General features: G+C 36.7%; 1 long non-coding RNA gene across 1 annotated transcript in view; it reads left to right on the top strand.

Moving 5' to 3' along the window:
* The window catches only part of LOC139590662 (uncharacterized), a 54,169-nt gene extending 38,208 nt beyond the window's left edge, over positions 1-15,961 (top strand). The window contains exons 3-4 of the long non-coding RNA XR_011679391.1: positions 15,116-15,189; positions 15,877-15,961. This is a non-coding gene — a long non-coding RNA (uncharacterized lncRNA). The remainder of the gene's footprint in view (positions 1-15,115; positions 15,190-15,876) is intronic.
* The last annotated feature ends 2,108 nt before the right edge of the window (positions 15,962-18,069 follow it).

Genomic DNA, 18,069 nt, shown 5'->3' with positions numbered 1-18,069 from the left:
CCTCACAGATAGCTCAGAAATAAATAAAAAAAGGAAAAAAAAAATTCAAATAACTGAAAGCTCCAAAGAGAGCTTTTACCTTCTGAAAAAGAAATGTCAAAGGCCAGGCACTTCAGCCCAAATGCTATCCTGCACCTACCAGGAGGTTTTGGTGCACTAAAGATGGGGCAGGCTTGCTGAGGGCCATGTGCTGCTAACAGGTACTGCCAGAAGGAAGTGGGGCTGAGGTGTAAGTGGTGCAGACACTCACAAACAGGCAGGGTTTCACTCAGTTGTTCACTGTTTCCCACAGTTAAAAGCTGATGGGCTTGAAACAGTTTGGGGGTGATAAGACGAGCTGTAGTTAAAAAGGAAGGAAAGGCTCAAAACACCTGGGGCCAAACCTCTATCTGCCCGTTGATCTCAACTGGAATAAACCAATATCTGCCAGCCCAAGGTTTGACTCTCAGCCTCTCATATGCATTCTGAAACCCACAGAAACTGACCATGAGATATTTTTGGCTTTCCTTAGAGACATGCCCACAAAACCTTCACAAATATCACTGCCCTTATGGACAGATTTCTGTGCTTGCAAGATAGAGCTCTGTGGATAACTAAAGCATAAGCACACACTTGCACAGACACTTATGGGTGACACTCTAAACAGAGGAGGGCAGAGACCATTTGCAAATAAAAGAGAACAATCCCAGGTTAAATTACCAACAGCTACCAGACAAAATGGAGGCAATATACAGGCCCTGACAAGCAGTTGAGACAAAAACCTGTTGAACTAGTAAGACACTGAATGTCCTGTGGCATCAGAAAGTAAAAAATCTCATATCTCATCTCTCCTTAGCTTGAACGAAACACTTCATCATGCAAACCCAATTTTTGTTCAGTGAGAGAGCCTGGATTGCCACTCTTCATTACTGCAGGAGTTGATGTAGAAGTCAACACAGTAATGCCTTTCATCTCTTGTATTATAAGAATTCAAATTCAATCTTTATTTGAAATAAAAATTTCAAGGCACAGCTACACAATGCCTTACAGTGTGGTTGTTGGTTGCCTTCATCCCTTATCAACAGTCTTGAAAAGAGATACAGAACATAAAATTAGACCCCTATTTTTTTCCCCCAGTAGGCTGTTTCATCTTACAAACAGTAACAATTCACCATGTAAAAAGTCTAATGAACATTTTGCTCTTCCTAAAGGCTTTTTTCTTTTTTTTGGAGCACTGATATACTTGACTGTTCCACAAAATCTGGGATCTACAAGTTTCAACCAAATGACACCTTAGCCAATATGCTGAAAGCACTTCTTAACTCACCTACTGTGGACTATGTCACTTTTTCTTCTGCTCTCCTCAGGAGTGCAGTGTTGGACTGTGGGGAACCTCACCCCTACAGTCTTTAACCATGATCTGTGGCCTGACAGTCACAACAGTCCACCTGGTGCTTCCTGACTTCTTAGTCATGAAGCTCTGGCTTGTGCATCTGCAGAGTGCTCTTCAAGGTTTTCAGTTTGGGGGTTTGAATATTTACCATGTGTAAGTTGTTAAGTGCAATACCAGTCCTGAAACACTAACTTTCTAAACATGGCCTTTGAAATGCTGTGGTGATGCATATGAGCCTGACTCAGTAACTAGTGGTTAGTCTTATGGTCAACAGACTGTTTCATAGGAAGTCCCTTAAGGGGACAGGTGGCCCAGTGGATGGGCTGTTCAGTTTGGTATAAAAGCAACAAAAATCCCATCAGTCTCAGCAGTGATCAGAGCAGCAGAGGAAACAGAGCAACACATGAAGTGTAGGGATGGAGACATCACAAGTAATCTGACTGGTTTATACTAAGAAAGGATTTGACAGACCTTCTACTTAATGCCAATCAAGTCTGAAAGGGACCACTTGAGCTCAGGTATTTATCTCAAACTGATTTGAATTATCCTCTCTTCCTGATTTTGAGAGTCCAGAAGAGAATACCATGAAGAGAGTGTGTTGACATTTCCTACATAAAACAAAATTAAATCCATTCAAGTCAAGGAAATACAGGGTAGGTGACAAAAGAATCAGGCCCTTTGAAATGACAACAGAAATAGAGCTTCATTTGGGCTATATGTTCTCAGAAAATCTTTTAGGAAGTGAAAACCTAAAGAATTTTTCCACATCACCCCCTTCACAGCAATTAGGATCAACAAAATGCATACAGGGCATATCATACATATTATTGCATCTTATTCTGCCTAGTCACTATAAGATTTATGTTACTTTTGCAGACATGTTAGCTAAAGAGCAGCATTTGAGGTCAAGTCTGGATTGTCCTTTTTATTAGGCTAATGCTGCACATATGAAAACTTATTCAAACAAAATTGTCTCAAATTATTACCAGCACTTAAATGATCATTGCAGAAATCACAGGAAAGAAGGATAGTGCTTACCAAAACCCCAAGAAAGTACTTCAGATTGTTTTTCTTTCATTGCCAGGCAGCGAGGGTCAAGTGAACTGTATTATTTGCAAATATCCACCTTCTCAGAATGTCACAAGCAGCTGTAGCATACCCACTAGCAGCAATTTCCACTTGGCTCTATCCAGAGGGGAGAAAATTACCAGGAGCTGCGTTGTTTATAATTCCCTCAACCCTGAGGGTAATTCTGTTCACCAATTACTTGAAATTAAAGTTAGGTAATTTGACACGTCTGTTTGATACCCGACCACAAACTCTTAAGCAAACCAAAGAGTTGGATAGTTTACTTCCAAGATCTTCCACAGAATTTCATTATTGAAACCATGACAGGAAAGGAAAAATGAGAAATTGTACAGACTTGAGAATCAGTAGGGCTTGGGGGTCTTTGGTCACTGTTGCCACATAAAGAGGTCCCAATAGATCTGAGAAAGAGGAAGTTGGAAGGCAGTTTTCCTCCTGGGAGGAGGGTTCCCATTTAAACATAGCAAAGATTGCAAAAATTGAACAACAAGAAACCTCCAAGTGCAGTGTTTGACAGGAAAAGAAACCTGCTTTCTGTAGCAAGATGATTTCACACCTTTTGTCTTTGCATGCAGTAACAATGCTACCCCAGAAAAGGATGTACACGTGCAGAGAGAACCTACATTATCTGCACTATGTGTTTTTTTGATCTCTAGGGTCAGTCATTTCAATTAAATACCTGAATCCTGAGCTGGGTTATATCTAGACTTGGAAATTTTTAAAGTCAGGCATACCTGTTAAACATTTTATTGGTGATGAGTGTGTGCATACTCCATTTCTGTATCTCTTTGTGAGTAATGCATTGGCTGCCAGGTACTGTGACTGAACTGCATGACTCACTCCATGGATTCATTTTACAATCTGGTGAAACCAGAGGCTGGTAACACCTATCCTTTGTAAGAACTTTTTACAGGTTGTAATTCTACAAATGAACACTTTCTTTTTTAACTTTTTTTTTTAACATAAAAGATTACACTGATGAATTTTAAAAAAGTACAAGCTGACTCAAAATTCATTCATGTTATACTGAGCTGTGTACTAAACTGTTCAAGCTAATGTGTGAAATGAGCCTAGTTCTCATTTCCATCAAGGTTTATCAATACTTATTTCAAAGCATTCATTATCCTTAAACATTATAAAACAAGTTAAAAAGAAATGCAGAGGTGCTATCTTTTCATAGTGAGAAGACTTGATTTTTAATTGTGGAATCTCATTCTTGTTGGCATAGCTTCCTATTTGGAATGTTTAGTGCCAAATAAGTAGCAGTGCTTTATGTTTTAAATCTGAATGTGATTACCCTTTCAGCCATATTCTGCATTTCATTTTTACTATAAAAGTTGTTCGTTGTCCAATTTCAAGCTGAAAAACTATAAAAGTCCATTTTGACTTCGCTACAGCAGAACTGAAAGATTTTTTGAACTAAGATTAAATTGATATACCTTGAGCTCCTGTCATTGTAATATGACATTAGGAGCATAGTCAAATACTGGTTTTGACTATAAGTGTCCTACTAAAGTAGTAGTCTACTGCAGAGTGCTTTTTGATGTATCAAAGAAATGATACTATCTTTCAAACAGCATTCGTATTCTGCTATCATCAAGGCAAAGTAATAGCAGGACTAAAGCATGATCTTTTTTTACAGTTTCAAGAAGTCAGTGCTATAAGGGATTGCCTAGCCTTGCATTAGGTATTCATGTTTAAATGAACCACAGATGGGCCCTCCAATCTACAAACTCCATTAATCAGATTTTATCCTTTTCTCTATCTTTTATTTTTTGGATTCTTTACCCTCTTCCCTGCTGCTATTGCTATAGCTTCCCTAATCACAGGCGAAGTAATTTATTTTTCTCTTTCTATCTTTCTTTTCCTAAAGTTGTGATACTCTTACTGGTATAATTCACAAATGTTACTGTGTAATGCTGATGGCCATGACTCCATCATTCAGTGGGTAAATAGCATTTTACTTTTTTATCTCTCAAACATGTCATCTCTCATATAGAATGTCCTAACTTAAAAGACTGGCGTTTGTTTTTCAAAATGTCTTTGTTAGTGGAAAAAATGTCTTTGAATAACTCTTAATATTTAAGGTTCTATTGTGGTTAGGTATATGGCTAACAAAAAACACAGAAAACAAGGAGCAACATTAATACTAAATGAACAGAGCTGGACGTACAGTGAATTGTCAAAGTCCAGTGAGATGTCTAAGGCAACATAAGAGAGGTTTTGCTTTTTTTCTTTTTTTTTATTCTGTGATACTTTTTTCCCATTTTTCTTCTGAAAACAGCTAGTTTTCATCATAGGAATAGTGGAATGAATCCTGAATTTTTAAGATTTCCCTTTGTGCCTATCATCTAGGACAAAATGTAGAACTTCACATTCACAGAGCAGTAGGAGAGGACTTCCAAAGTTATTTATTTCCAATAAGTGGAACAATACATTTGTTTTGATATTATTAAATTGCTTCAGTAGAGAAAAAAACCTCACTTATCAGTTTGAAATATTTAATATATATCTGATCTAAAATGTTAGTACAGAATAAAATATGAATGTTAAAAGGATAAATTTGGAAGACAAAAGCAGAAATTAATTATTTTATTTTGATATTAGTCACTGAAATGTTTCCCTTAAGAAATCATTAAAATCAACAGGTTCTTATGAAATATTTAAAAGAACACCCTTCTGAAAACAATTTTTTTATCAAGTCTATGCAGAAAACAATATTATTTCCATTATTTTTTATCATGAATTCATGAAAGACATTGCTAATGATATATTTGTTGCTAATGGGAAGAGCCAGTTTGACTCTTTAAGAACAGTAGGTCCTCCCTACAAAGCAAACAGGTAATAGGATGTGTAGCCATCTTCAAAAGTTCTCTTCTATGTATGGGGATGTTTTAAAACTGGACTAACAAATAGTTCAAAGTTCAGTTGCTCTAATTAGAGAAAGATCTATCTAATCCCAGCGTCTTCTCCTTCTAAATGCAGTCTGCAGGGATTATAAGGGGGCTTCAGTAAAAGTGTGTGTATACTGTAGATGCTACAGGGGCAATATGAAATGAAATTAAAAAAAAAACAAAGCAAAACACTTAAGTGGGAAAAAAAAATTACTCCCTAACACAGGTGAAAGGCAAAGCTTTATATTTTAAACCATTCTCCCATTGAGAATTACTGAATGGAGTTACCAAATGGACAGACTTCCTCTGCAGAAGCCATTAAAACTGACTGAAATTTTACAGCTGGTCAGTAAGGTGAACTGAGGCATTGAGAAAGCTGGTTCATCCCTAAAACCACAGTGCCCTGTCATCTGAGGAGGCCAGCCAGCACAACACTGAGCAAGGTCTTAGAATACTTCATGCAGGTTTGCTTTCACTTGTTCCTTTCAGTCTCAGAGAATAGCTGGTATCCATTCGTGCTGAGTCAGTTTACAGTGCCTATGCATTATGAAACACTTCCTCAGCTACCCAGCTTCTTCCACCCACTTTTAGATGCACAGACTGAGCTTTCCAAAATTCTTCCTTGTTGTCACACTGAATCGGGAGCATCAGAAGCAAGGCCTGAGCAACTCACAATGTGCACATAATGACAGTGGTTCTAGATACTGTATTCAGTGTAATAATAGTGTTGATTGCTGATACTGGCTCAGTTGACACTGTATGTTGCCAAAATTTGTTGTCACACCAGAAACAGGAAGAGAAAAATTGAGAAGAGGTGTGAAGAAGGAACCTTCTGTCCAAATTCAAATCACATAATGCTATTATCAGTGGGGAATAACAGTGAGAGACTAAATGGATCTGCTTTGGGTGGCTGCTAAGGCAGAAATGACCAGAGAGGGATGTTGGGCTGCACTTCTCTGAATGGTGTTGCTTCTGCAACTCACATTCCCTAAGTTATGGCCCATGATAGTGAAGACATGATGGCCTGGTCCCACTCTCCTGATTCACATTGTTCTCACATGCAGCCCTATTTTGCCTGCATAAATAGGGAGGAATTTCCAAATCCATGGAGATGCTACAAGTTTAGTCATGAAGATAATTAAGTCCTTTGGGCTTGAAATACCCAAATATTTCATACTTGAAAGAAATACAGATATGGCTCTGAATGTCTGGACTACTGCCATCTAAACAATTTGGATTCATTTGAGGTTTAAGATTCGCTCCAAATTCCTCTTCACATCAATTAATCATTCAGATATTTACTCTTCTTATCACTAGTGTTATAGAATGGCTAGAAATTCTGAGAAAGATACTATATAGCCTAGTTCTGCTGACACACAAAAGCCAGCATCAGTCTTAAAAATGTCAAATCTACCAAGGAAAGATTGGTGAAAAAAAATGTGGAAAGTTTTATTATTGACATCCTTTTCCAAAAGATAATAGAAATAGTAACTTGTCCAAAACTCCTCACAGAATATCAGTGGTAGAGCTGAGGAAGGGCTCTGTGATTGTTGTCTGCCTCCCAAGGCAGCAGGAGACTTGGTCAGCAGATTGCCTTGTCCCAAATATTTTGCAGCAAAAATTATTTCTTGCTGTTATTGCTCACTGCAGTTAAATGAAAAGATAACTAGTCTTTCCAGAACTTTTAGAATTCAAATACCAAACTCAAATAAATGCAGTCCCTGTAAATAATGGACATTAATGGAATGCTAGCTCAGGTCCTAAGGAACTTAGACAAATGTAGGTACTGCTGTGGTGGTCAGATAAATGGGACCTTGATACAGAAATAGGGACACTTGCTTGAGCTCAGGCTTAAATGTCTAGAGATCTTTGAAACTAAATAGAAAGGCAGATAAAGAGCTGCATTTATCTCCAGGATCAGAGAGCCTCTGGGAGGTATCTGTCCGACCCATAGTTTTATCTTAGTTTGTAATTTCACATATATTTCTAAGTAACATAAGTGGGACTCATTCTTAGGGCTTTTTATTGAATTTATGAGTTTATTTTTAACTACTAAATATCAATCATTTACATTTACCAAAAATTTACCTGATAGTAACACTGCCTTTATTAAATCTTACTTTCTGTTTTGTTGTTTTACCACTAAGAATTCTGAAAATCAGATGAAGACTCTGAAATAGAACTGCTACAATTGCAAATATATTTAAAAGCTTCACTTTCTTTCCTGAGGTCTGACTTTTGTGTCTGTCAGTGTGTGTGTCAGTAAAGGGGAGGGCGGAGGGTTCAACATGACCTGCGGTAAATATTATCAAACGAATTTTAATTAACAGCTCTGATGAGATAACAAGAGAGATTGAACCTCACCTCCCAGAACTGTATTAGTTTGCTTTTGTTGCTGCTGTTGTAAAAAAAATCTCGTTTTGCTGACACTTCGGAAATGATTATGACAAGCAAAAAGATACTGTCTTTGCAGGGGCAATTTTGGACTAAATTTAATCTGCTTTAAAAAGCTGAGGTGAAACAGTAAAGGAAAAAAACAGAATCGAGATGAAGATTCTGCACTGAATTTGACTTATTCTGGAACTTTTATTAGTGCAGTACCTGAAATAGAGCACAAAGATCTCCAGCTTTCCTCAAGGCACTGCATAAGTGAGGAGATAAGACATAAAATGCAGCAAAACAGAACATAATTGTCATGGGGCGGGGGTGAGGGGTGTGGGATGGGAGGCGGGTAAGGCAAAAAAAATTAAATTAACTTTGCCAAAAATTCAGTAAACAGCTCTGATAGAAGTTAGCTGTCTCATGGCAAGCACATTCCTGGTGCTGGGTGCAGGCTTTTCCCATCCTGCATTGGAAAGTGCTTATTAAAAAGGAGAAAGGATGGGAGATGCAAATTATGGTTTATATGCACATAAGTACTTAAAATAAAAGTTCTTCTAGGTTGATACACCTGAGTGCTGCTTTTATATTGATTTGTATTGCCTGTGATTGGAAATAATTGTATTGGTTAAATACTGGCATGGTAATGTTTGATTAATTTTAATTTATCACTGACAGTGAACGTGTATATTGGTGCATATGCACCTGTTAAAATACTGTATTTGTTACTTCATCAAAAGGACCAAATATTTTTGGATGAATACAATAAGCCCTTTCTGCAGCATGATTTCAAAACCTGAAGTGAAACTTGATTCAAATTTTGTTGTGGACTTAAAGCTAACTGAAGCCTGGATACTTTTCAAACCTATCTTTGTCACATGGCAAACATAGATAATTGAAGTGTAGCTTTCTCATACAAACACTTTTTTTCAGCCCTCTACAAAATTCCTAAAGTAGTTACAATAGAAAATGGATAAATCATTTGCCATCTTTTTCTTTTTTTTTTTTACTTTCCTGTAGTCAAAATTTTAGTCCCAAACTAATACAAATCCATATTTTACTCTTGATCAATGTAAAACTAGAATGACTGAAAGGTATAATTTGAATCACTTGTATTTAAGAATGACAAATGAATACCTTTCAATTTTTTTTACATAGAAGAATCTTCTGAAGTGCTGTGTGATTCAATTTTCTCTCTCTCAAAAAGAAAAAAAAAGGAAAAAAAGAAAAAAAAGAAAATTTGAACTCGAAATTATCAACACCATAGAAACAGGCAAGAGGATGTCTCTGTCATATATAGTTATTTACATTACTTGCTTATCCTACTAGTCCAGACATTAATACCTTGGATTTGACTGATATTTTTATAATAATTTCCTGCTTCTCTAGTTTCTCTTTCAGTAATATTTACCTAATTCACTATAAAATGAAAATATAAGACAAAACCTCAGAGACCTTAGAAAATACTGTCCAGTAGGTTAGCAACTGAAGGGATTCTCTCTCCTTAAAAGATTAAATATGCCCAAGTAATTCCTGTGACTATAAGCTGAGTCCTGCTGGTTTTGAACTAATCATTTGCAAAATTGGAGGGGGGAAAGAAAGTAACACAGGGGAAAAAAAAAATGGCTTCTGGTAGGTGAGCCACAGCAGGGCAATTAAGATGATATGGCAGAGGTAGACATCTGCTCCTAGACAGATACAGTTCCACTGATGCTATCTCTAGCTGCAATCCTTCTGAGAGATAAACAACAGGCGAGAGCAACGCACAGAAGGAAATGCCACACTGAGAAAGTGGTGATCGTGTGGCCCCTGTGGTCTGAGAGAGAGAGAGAGAGAGGCAGCAAGAGAAAAGGGGAGGGGTGTCATGGGGGGCCTGTACCAGGCACATGCAGGTAGCAGCAGTCACAGGACAGGCATGCATCAAAATGCACAGATGAGAGATGTGTGAGAACTGACACTGGAGGGGAGAAGAATTGCAGCAGAGATGAAAGCACAACAAGACCAAAGGAAGAAAGAGATGGAAAACCCCTTTCTAAGATCTAGACATAAAGTTAATCTAGACTGAAATTTTAAAAAAATAAAATAAAGAAATCATTAGTAGATGATTTATTGTCTCAGATTTGAAGGCTTGAAGGGTTTGTCAGAATTTCAAGTTCACATTCAGGTTTCTTACCAAGTTAATCTGAACTATGCTCCCAAAGTAGATGATTACTTGCTGCTGTTTCATATTGCTCTCCCAGCAATGCTCAGACACAGCAGAGGTAGTATTTCCTCTTTCCCTTGTGGACAGGTACAGAGAAAGCCTAAAGGAGCAAATGATATCTACTACAAACAAACTCTTAAGCCATGGATGGACATCGTTTGATTGAGGACAGACTTGAAGCAACTACACTACGCAGCAAGCTCCATGACCTCATTGGACACAAGTTTTCTAAAGACATCTGGCCTTCACTGGCCATGCCACTGATTCTTCATGTCTCTTGTTACTGGATTCCTTGTGAGGAGAATTTGGTGGTTCTTCTCTGACTCTGACTCTGAAGTCTTCGGGACTTCAGAGTCCTACCAAAACTGAGGGACCATCCTTCCTCTCTCTACCTTTCCTAATGGCAAAAAGGTTTAGCATTCAGTTGACTAAAGAAATTCTCTCAATTTCAGAAGCTCTCTGGAAAACTCACAAGAATTTGAGGCCTAGAAGTTTCCAGAGAATCACTGTTCAGAAGTAAATGCAGAAATACCCTGCTGAGGGCAGCTCCTCTGGCTCCTGTGCTGTGCTGTCTTCCACTTCTGGGCTAGACCTGGGCCTAGTTTACATCAGCAGAAGCTGAAGAACTGAAACACCAAAGTGTCATTCTGTCTCGTGTTGGAATCTCAAACCCCTAATTTTAAGTTTTCATAATGTCTGTTATTATAATTCTTCAGCCTGGTTACCCTGTGGTCTCATCCCGTAAAAAAAATGTTTCTTTTCTCTGTCTGTGAAGAGAAAAATATCAAACAGAAGCACTTAATGTAAAATCAAAAGGTGGAGTGAATCACAAGCTCTCATGCAATATTGTGCTTTGGAGAGTTTTTAAATTGCTACTTCTGAAAGCTTCTTACCAGGAAAACCTAACTCTGAAATGTAGTGTTTATCTTAAGATGGTAGAACTGGACTTAAATGTCTTTAACAAGCAATTCTCCTAAGGCCAGATTTTGCTATCCTGACTCAGTTCATACCCCAGAGAGGATGATGAATTTAGATACTTCTTCTGTCCACTAGATGCTCATAAACAGACTCATCTCCAATGTATTCATTAGGGAAAAATGTGCAAGGCTTCCTGTTTGCTTAACTGCACTTTTGTCTTCCTTATTCTTCACAGAGTGAGCATGAACATTCAAGTAATGCAGCTGTTGGTTGTTGATTACTTATTTGGGGCTTTTTTAGATTCTTACTTTTCATTCTAGATCTTTGAAATTTCACATTCACACATGCAAGCATCAACGTTTCTTTCTGAGATATGTATTCTGGAAAACCTCAATCCTATGGATATTTTCAGGAAGTGAAAAAAAAAAGTGTAGAATTCTAGCCTACATGACTCAAGAAACTTAATTTTTAAATACAAGCATGAGATTGGATCACTAATTTATTAAAATTTCCCTTAGATCTGCATAATCAAAACAGGAATGGGAACAATATCAGCAAAGAACTAAACTTTTCTATTAAGGTGTGTGTAATGCAAAATTTCTGCTATTATTCATTCTGCTTTTCCAGTAACTATTTCAATTATTTGGGGCAGCCAAAAAAGGTCTGATCATTTGAGTTCCTCAGATAAAGCTATCATTTTGGAGAATGGGAATATCTAAAACAAATGTCTGTCCGTAGAGAATTTCAGTTCCTAAGGTAGTGCTCTTCAGAGTCAACAGAGTGTAATAATTTCTGGACATTAGAGGTGCTAATGTAGATTTGTTATTTCCCATTTATTGGCTCTTGATGAATGCATTTGGTGTGCTTGACCCTTCAATATATTCTTTATTTATAATTATTTTGATTTTATACTCTTTCTGCTTTTCTACCTTTTTTTTCCTGTTTTTTGAAAAATAGTGTTTTAGTATAGCAAAGAAGCACTCTTTCTTTCTTTCTCTCCATTTCCTTTTCTTAATACAGAAATATATCTGATTTTTAAAAATCACGTGGATAACTTAAGATTATTTTAAATGTATTTTTTTGTATATTGTATTATTTGATTCTAACCCACTGAGCAACTTTCACAGAGCAGATTGTCGTTCTGGCTGAATTTTGCCTTTTTTCTGCAGTCTATCACTTGAAAGTGTGTCCCTCCCCCATCCCAGCTATGCATTGCAAGCTTTTTTTATCTTTTCTACCTTGCTAGAGGCATTATTAGGGCAGCTCACCTTTGACCAAATGGGCAGATGAACATTCATCCTCTGGAGCCAGTACTAGTGCTGTTTGGTAGATCAGCTCTCAAATGGTACTGAACTGTGACCTCTTCTTCTGTTCAAAGACTAAATACATAAACTTGAGTTTCCATTGGTGCCAAGCCTGGGAACCTGAGCTGCTCCCTAATCCCAGGTCTTGCAGCCAGCAGCACAATGGGCAGCTCACCATGCCAGCCGGCCAGCCTGAAAGAATGTCTTTATTCTCTCTTCCTCAACAAATTGCTTATTGTTTGGCCCACAGGCTGCTAGACCTTGTGAACTGTCCAAAACTTTATTGCTTTTCTGTGAAACTTTCTTCTCTTTGCCCTCTGATTTTGCTTACAAAGAAAATTAGTTCCTATTTTCATGTCTTAATAATCAGATTTCAAAATATGTCTGCTTCTTTTAATTTTTTTTTTTTTTTTTGCAGAGTATATCTGTCTCTTGGAAGCCAGTATGAACCACAGAAATAATAAAACCCTGCAGGTTTAGTCTCTTTAGAAAGAAGTCTGTGGAAATGTGAAGTGTTACTAGAATGAAGTGCTCTATATTACTGAGAGAAAAAGGGAGCCAAAATCTTAAGTGCATTCTTAAGTTTCCAAAGATATGTACCATTTTTTTGCACTTGGCATCATCTTCACTGTGGCTACAATGTGCTCATTTTATAAAGATTGACCACAGGACAAAACACTTATTTGGGGTCATTGTGTTTTGCAGTTGCTCAGGAGTAGTTGTCTTCAGAGGAAGTTAAAGCAGAGTACCTAAGTTGATGCATTATTTATGTCTCAAGGTATTTCTGGAAGCACCTTTTGTTTTCAGCAGAAGTTTCTGAGAATGTGATTGCAGGATTGTGCAAGCTGGCACTAGGCAGACAATTGTCAAGATAAGGCTGATATTTCAAAATTCAGCCAGACCTACCCTGGGAAAAGAAGAGCTTCACAGGTGTGACCCCAACATATAAAGAGAGAAATTGCTTCCTAAACATGGCCAAAAAGACAGGACTCAGAGGACCCCTGTTGGTCTTCCTCATCTCAGCAAACCTGTGCTGAGACATGTTCATGTGTTCAGTGGGCAATATTGTTCCTGTTTGGAGATAGGGAACTAGGAGAGGAATGTCCTTGTGACCAGTGAGATAGGTTCTGATCACTTGGAGAGCACTAATTAAGATCAGTTTAAACACTCATGCAGTTCTTAACCATTTTGGCACACTTTGTTTAAGAACGACAAGTGAAGTGCTCAGCTTTCTGGAGCCACACATAGATCTAAGAATCACACAAATATCTTACAAGTGCCAGTGAGGAGAGTGTGTGTGTGTGTGTGTGTGTGTGTGTATATATATATAATTTAATACTCTTTCAAGTATGAGAATGGCAGCACAAGAGTAGAAGAATTGCAAAACTTAAATGTCCACATTAAACTGATATATGGTACACACCAGATGATATATATACTGCCTTATTGTTCAGTTGTGGCTCAGGAAGCTAAATGCATAATATAAGATATATGTATAGTCTAAGGGTCAAACTCTGTCAGTTACACGAGTGTAAATCAAGAGCAATTGCTCCGAAGTGACTGAAGTTTCAGTACCTTGGATTTACACAAGTGTTGCTGAAAGCAGAATATGAGTCAATACGTTTCATCAATACAGCTGAGTTAGTGGCACTGAGGGAATTTTATGATATGCATGCACCTAAATCCTTCACTCTTTTTTTTTTCCATGTTTTATACTATTACATTTTATGTTTCAAGTTTTGTCTACATTTTTAAAGGAATAAGGGACTCAAATCCTGATTTTGTAAGTGAAATGTCCACTTCCCTCATCTAGCAAATTTTTTCAGTCTTGCTTCATAATAGTGGGATAAACATCTGAAATTCATGGAAGGATTACTTCCCTAACTTACATTTAAGGCCAGTCTTAGTTTATATAAATGCATAATTCTGAACCCCAGCAGAAGGTTGCTAGACTGGCTGGCTGACTGCATGTGGAAATTCATCCTTGTCATTTGCTCCATCCTGTTAGCAAGTGTACAGCCTGTTGTAGGGCCAGGAGGCAAAGTTTCCTAGGCATGTAGAAAGCAGGATCTGGATGCAGCAGGAAGAATTGTGGAGCTGGTTGCAGTCAGAGGGTATGGACAGCTGGCAGATAAAGACAAAATCAGCTGTTTTAAAAGATCACAGGACAATCTTCACTGATAACTCCTGAAATTTTTATTGAGAGGTTCAAGAAAAAAAAAAGGCTATACATGGGACACTACCTGGAAGATATAGTGCAAAACAAAGAGGTATAAAAACTCATATTCTGTTGGGGAACTAGCAGAGTACCTGTCAGATACACCTGGTCCTCAATGACCTTATTTTACATGGAGAAAGAATATATGATTTTCTGGGTTGAAAGGAGGTTTTTAATTCTGAAAGGAGGTTATATGTTAAATATATGGTAGCAGTCTATTCAATAATAGAAGTCAAGTCCCTTACTTGGGAAGGCAGAATCTGGTATTCTATCACATAAAATAATGCCATTATTTCTCTAACATACTTTTAAATTGAATGTGTTATTTTAAATCACTTTTTTATTATATTCTGGAATACCTAGAAAGATTAAAAAGCTCAAAAGTAGATTCCCCAGTATTCACATAATCAAAAATTGTTGAATTAATTTGAGACATACTTATAAAATATAAAATAGCCATTTCAGATTACAATGATCAACTGTGGGGGCTTATCGCTTCAAAAGAAGCAGAACAAACCTCCATGTGTGCTCAACACACACACACTCCCTTATCCAGTTAGAACAATATGTAGGTATAGATTTGGTGAGATTGTTTGATCCCAAAAGGATTCGTATAAGAAAAACTTCTCTTTCAGAGAAATGATCTCTCTAGAGACTGATAGTGATGATACAATAGGCTGGAGTTGCTATTATTAAAAAAAAAATTGCTACTTTTTCTGACTATGTTTCTTTTTTTCCCAGTGGGATTCTGATTCCAGACACTCAACTAGCCTGATATCCACTGGGAAAGTGATGACACCATAAATTATTTAAAGGTTTGAAAACCACAAGAACTACTGTATATAACCAGATTGGATTGACTTTTAAACTCTTTTGATTAATAATACATAAAGCCTTAGATATGTGAATTGGTCGAGTGCTAACCTGTTAACAAAAGGAGTAGAAGGGATGAATTCTATCATTTCTCATAAGTTATTCTACTTAACATATTGGCCAAACAAAACAAACAAATGGAGAGCTCTGCCTTAGTCTTAGACCTTTCATGCATCATCAATATTTGATGACTACCTAATGTCTCTATATATCTGGACAAAGATGATAATTTGATCACCTGGCTTTCCAATTTCAAATTTCCCAAATGCTTTCTCCTACATTCATCAAAACACACAAGTAGATGAAGTTTCAATATCCTGATTTGGTTTTTGCTTTTGTTTTGTTGGGGGATTTTTGACTTTCATTTTTAACATTGCTAACTACTTACAAAAGGAAAAAAAAAATCAATCTTCTGCAATAAACAGAGCTAGAATTTTCTAAGTTTATGATATTTTGTCCTCAGCAGCAGGATGAGAGTAGATATGTGTGCTGCTTCAGACCGATTTCACGTTCTAGCCTTCCGCTGCTGGCTCTGTTTTAATTTTTCCCCAGGTTCCTAAGTTTTAGTCTCTTTCATGCTGCTTTGGGTATACCTCAAAGAAGTGAAATGTTGTTCTTTCCTCTTCAAGTACAGATGAAGGTGCATGGGACAGCCTGCATTTCTAAGAAACAAGAAAACTCTACTGGAGACAGACCGAATACTTTTTTTCCGAGTTGCTCAACCCGTGCTTCAAGACACAGGTTATCCAGGGTGACTTCAGTATGATATGTTAGTTTACACTAATAAATGCTGTATTTTCTGGGCAGTAGACAGGTATTATCCCTCTGGATTATTTTCTATTATCCCATCTGAAGCTTGACTCCCTTAGACGTAGGAAAAATAGGAAATAAATCTTTATTGTTTTCTATTTCATCATTCCTCTGTACTAATCCTTTAATCATGTAATTCAACGCTCAGTTTCCTTCTGCACCAGACACTGCCTTGCCCTCAGATGCATTGTCCAGATGCAGAAACTCTGATCAATTTTTTTTGCCTCTTGACATGCCCTCAGAGCCATCCTTTCTTGGTCCCCTTAACAACATATGTGTGTGGTTTCCCATGTCCCATTTTCACATATTAAAGCTTCTGTACTAGCAAGCAAAGTGCTATCCATCCTCTGGCCTGGACCACTAAAGAGTACTTCACCTTGTTTTTAAAATGTTAAAATCTATGTGAGATTAAACAATGCATAAAGGAAAAAAACCATTTCAAATCAAATGCGTACCCCAAATATTTTTTCAGTCCTTCTTCCTTGATTTGATTAATTATTTTGGTGTGAATTTCAATTGATGTCATAAGTGAAATTCAAATTAATTTATTATAATATGAACAATATTAGAATCACATCCCAGCTCTGAGAAAGAAATAAGATTCAATCTCTTAGTAAAATACAAACTACAGAAAATTGTAACAGCTCACAAATTATACCTGAATTAGATTTCGGTTATGATACCAATAATAAAAGTAAATTATTTATAACATTTATTAAATCTTCATGGTTTCCATCACCTGACTTTCATATACACAATTACTATGTGGAATCTGTTTCCATATTCTGTTTCCCTTTCTCACTTTAAATATCACCCAATTAGTTCATAGCTCCCTAAAATATAATGGAAGTATAATCACATGTTATTAAAAATAATAAGAATCTCACCTATAGTTAATTTATATCCACACTTTTTTTCCTTATACCTGCCATATCAATAATAGTGTAGGCACATTACTTTGCTAGCTGTCACGATTGTGCACCCCACTTGAACAATCCATTCCCATTCTAGAATAAAATTCTAGCTACAGTGTTATTTTTTGCACATTTTCTTAAGGCATTTTAAGATCTAACCAGGGCATTGAGACCAGCCTATGACTTAACTAGAATAGCAAGTATGTTTCCCATAGTATCTTTCAGCTGTCATTAAAAAGAAAAAGAAATCCACATTTATTTTCTTTTACATCTGGGATTATATGACAAAATGATCTCCTGCATCTAATCAATTATTTTTCTTCTATATCTTTTGTATTTTCCTGCAGAACTATTTGCAAGTGTAACAGGAAGATCCTTTGGAGATAATCTGGTGATTATTGCAAATTCAACCTTGGATGCTGTAGGCATTAAAAGATGAAAATTGCCTGAAGTCCACTGTTGTACAACAAATCTGTACCTCTGGACTCCTGTCCTGAGGTGAAAATGCAAACCAGAGAGATATTTAGAATCATTTTGACAGTTCATAAAATTAAACAGGGATTAGGGATTCTCTCAGAAATAAATAAATAAAAAATAAAATGCCACAGGGCCCAAACAATGTTAATCACATCTCCTTGCAACAGGTATTACTGCAACCCACTTTTGGGAAGAAAAATAAGTCATATCATTATTTCTGGCATGATTTAGCACTTATGATGCCAATTTAAAAATCTGAGCAAGTTCAATTTAATAAAAATATGTATGATACATACACATACATGATTAATGTTTAAACTAACCATTCACTTTAAGTTTATACAGTTATAGGTTCCTATAAAAATCTTGTATATTTGTGTATTCTATTTTCTTCTCAATTTTATGGATTAGCCCTGATAATACAAACAGTTGAACATATGCTTAACTTTACATAATGAGAATGTCTTGCTGATTTTAGGATAACTCTTGATCTACATGAATTTAAGGAGAAGTCTAAGAGTCTACTGGGAATGTAATCTGTGATGCCAGTCATTTGAAACACACATTTAATAAGAAAAGAATTGAAATAACTGCAGCAGATACAGATGACTTTGATTCCTG

Source organism: Agelaius tricolor, unplaced genomic scaffold, assembly GCF_023055355.1.
Source record: "Agelaius tricolor isolate 1412-34295 unplaced genomic scaffold, bAgeTri1.0.p SCAF_5, whole genome shotgun sequence".
In the NCBI taxonomy this organism is placed as follows: Eukaryota; Metazoa; Chordata; class Aves; order Passeriformes; family Icteridae; genus Agelaius; species Agelaius tricolor.
The sequence above is the reverse complement of the archived record's forward strand: the minus strand, read 5'-3'. Positions and strand labels throughout refer to the sequence as shown.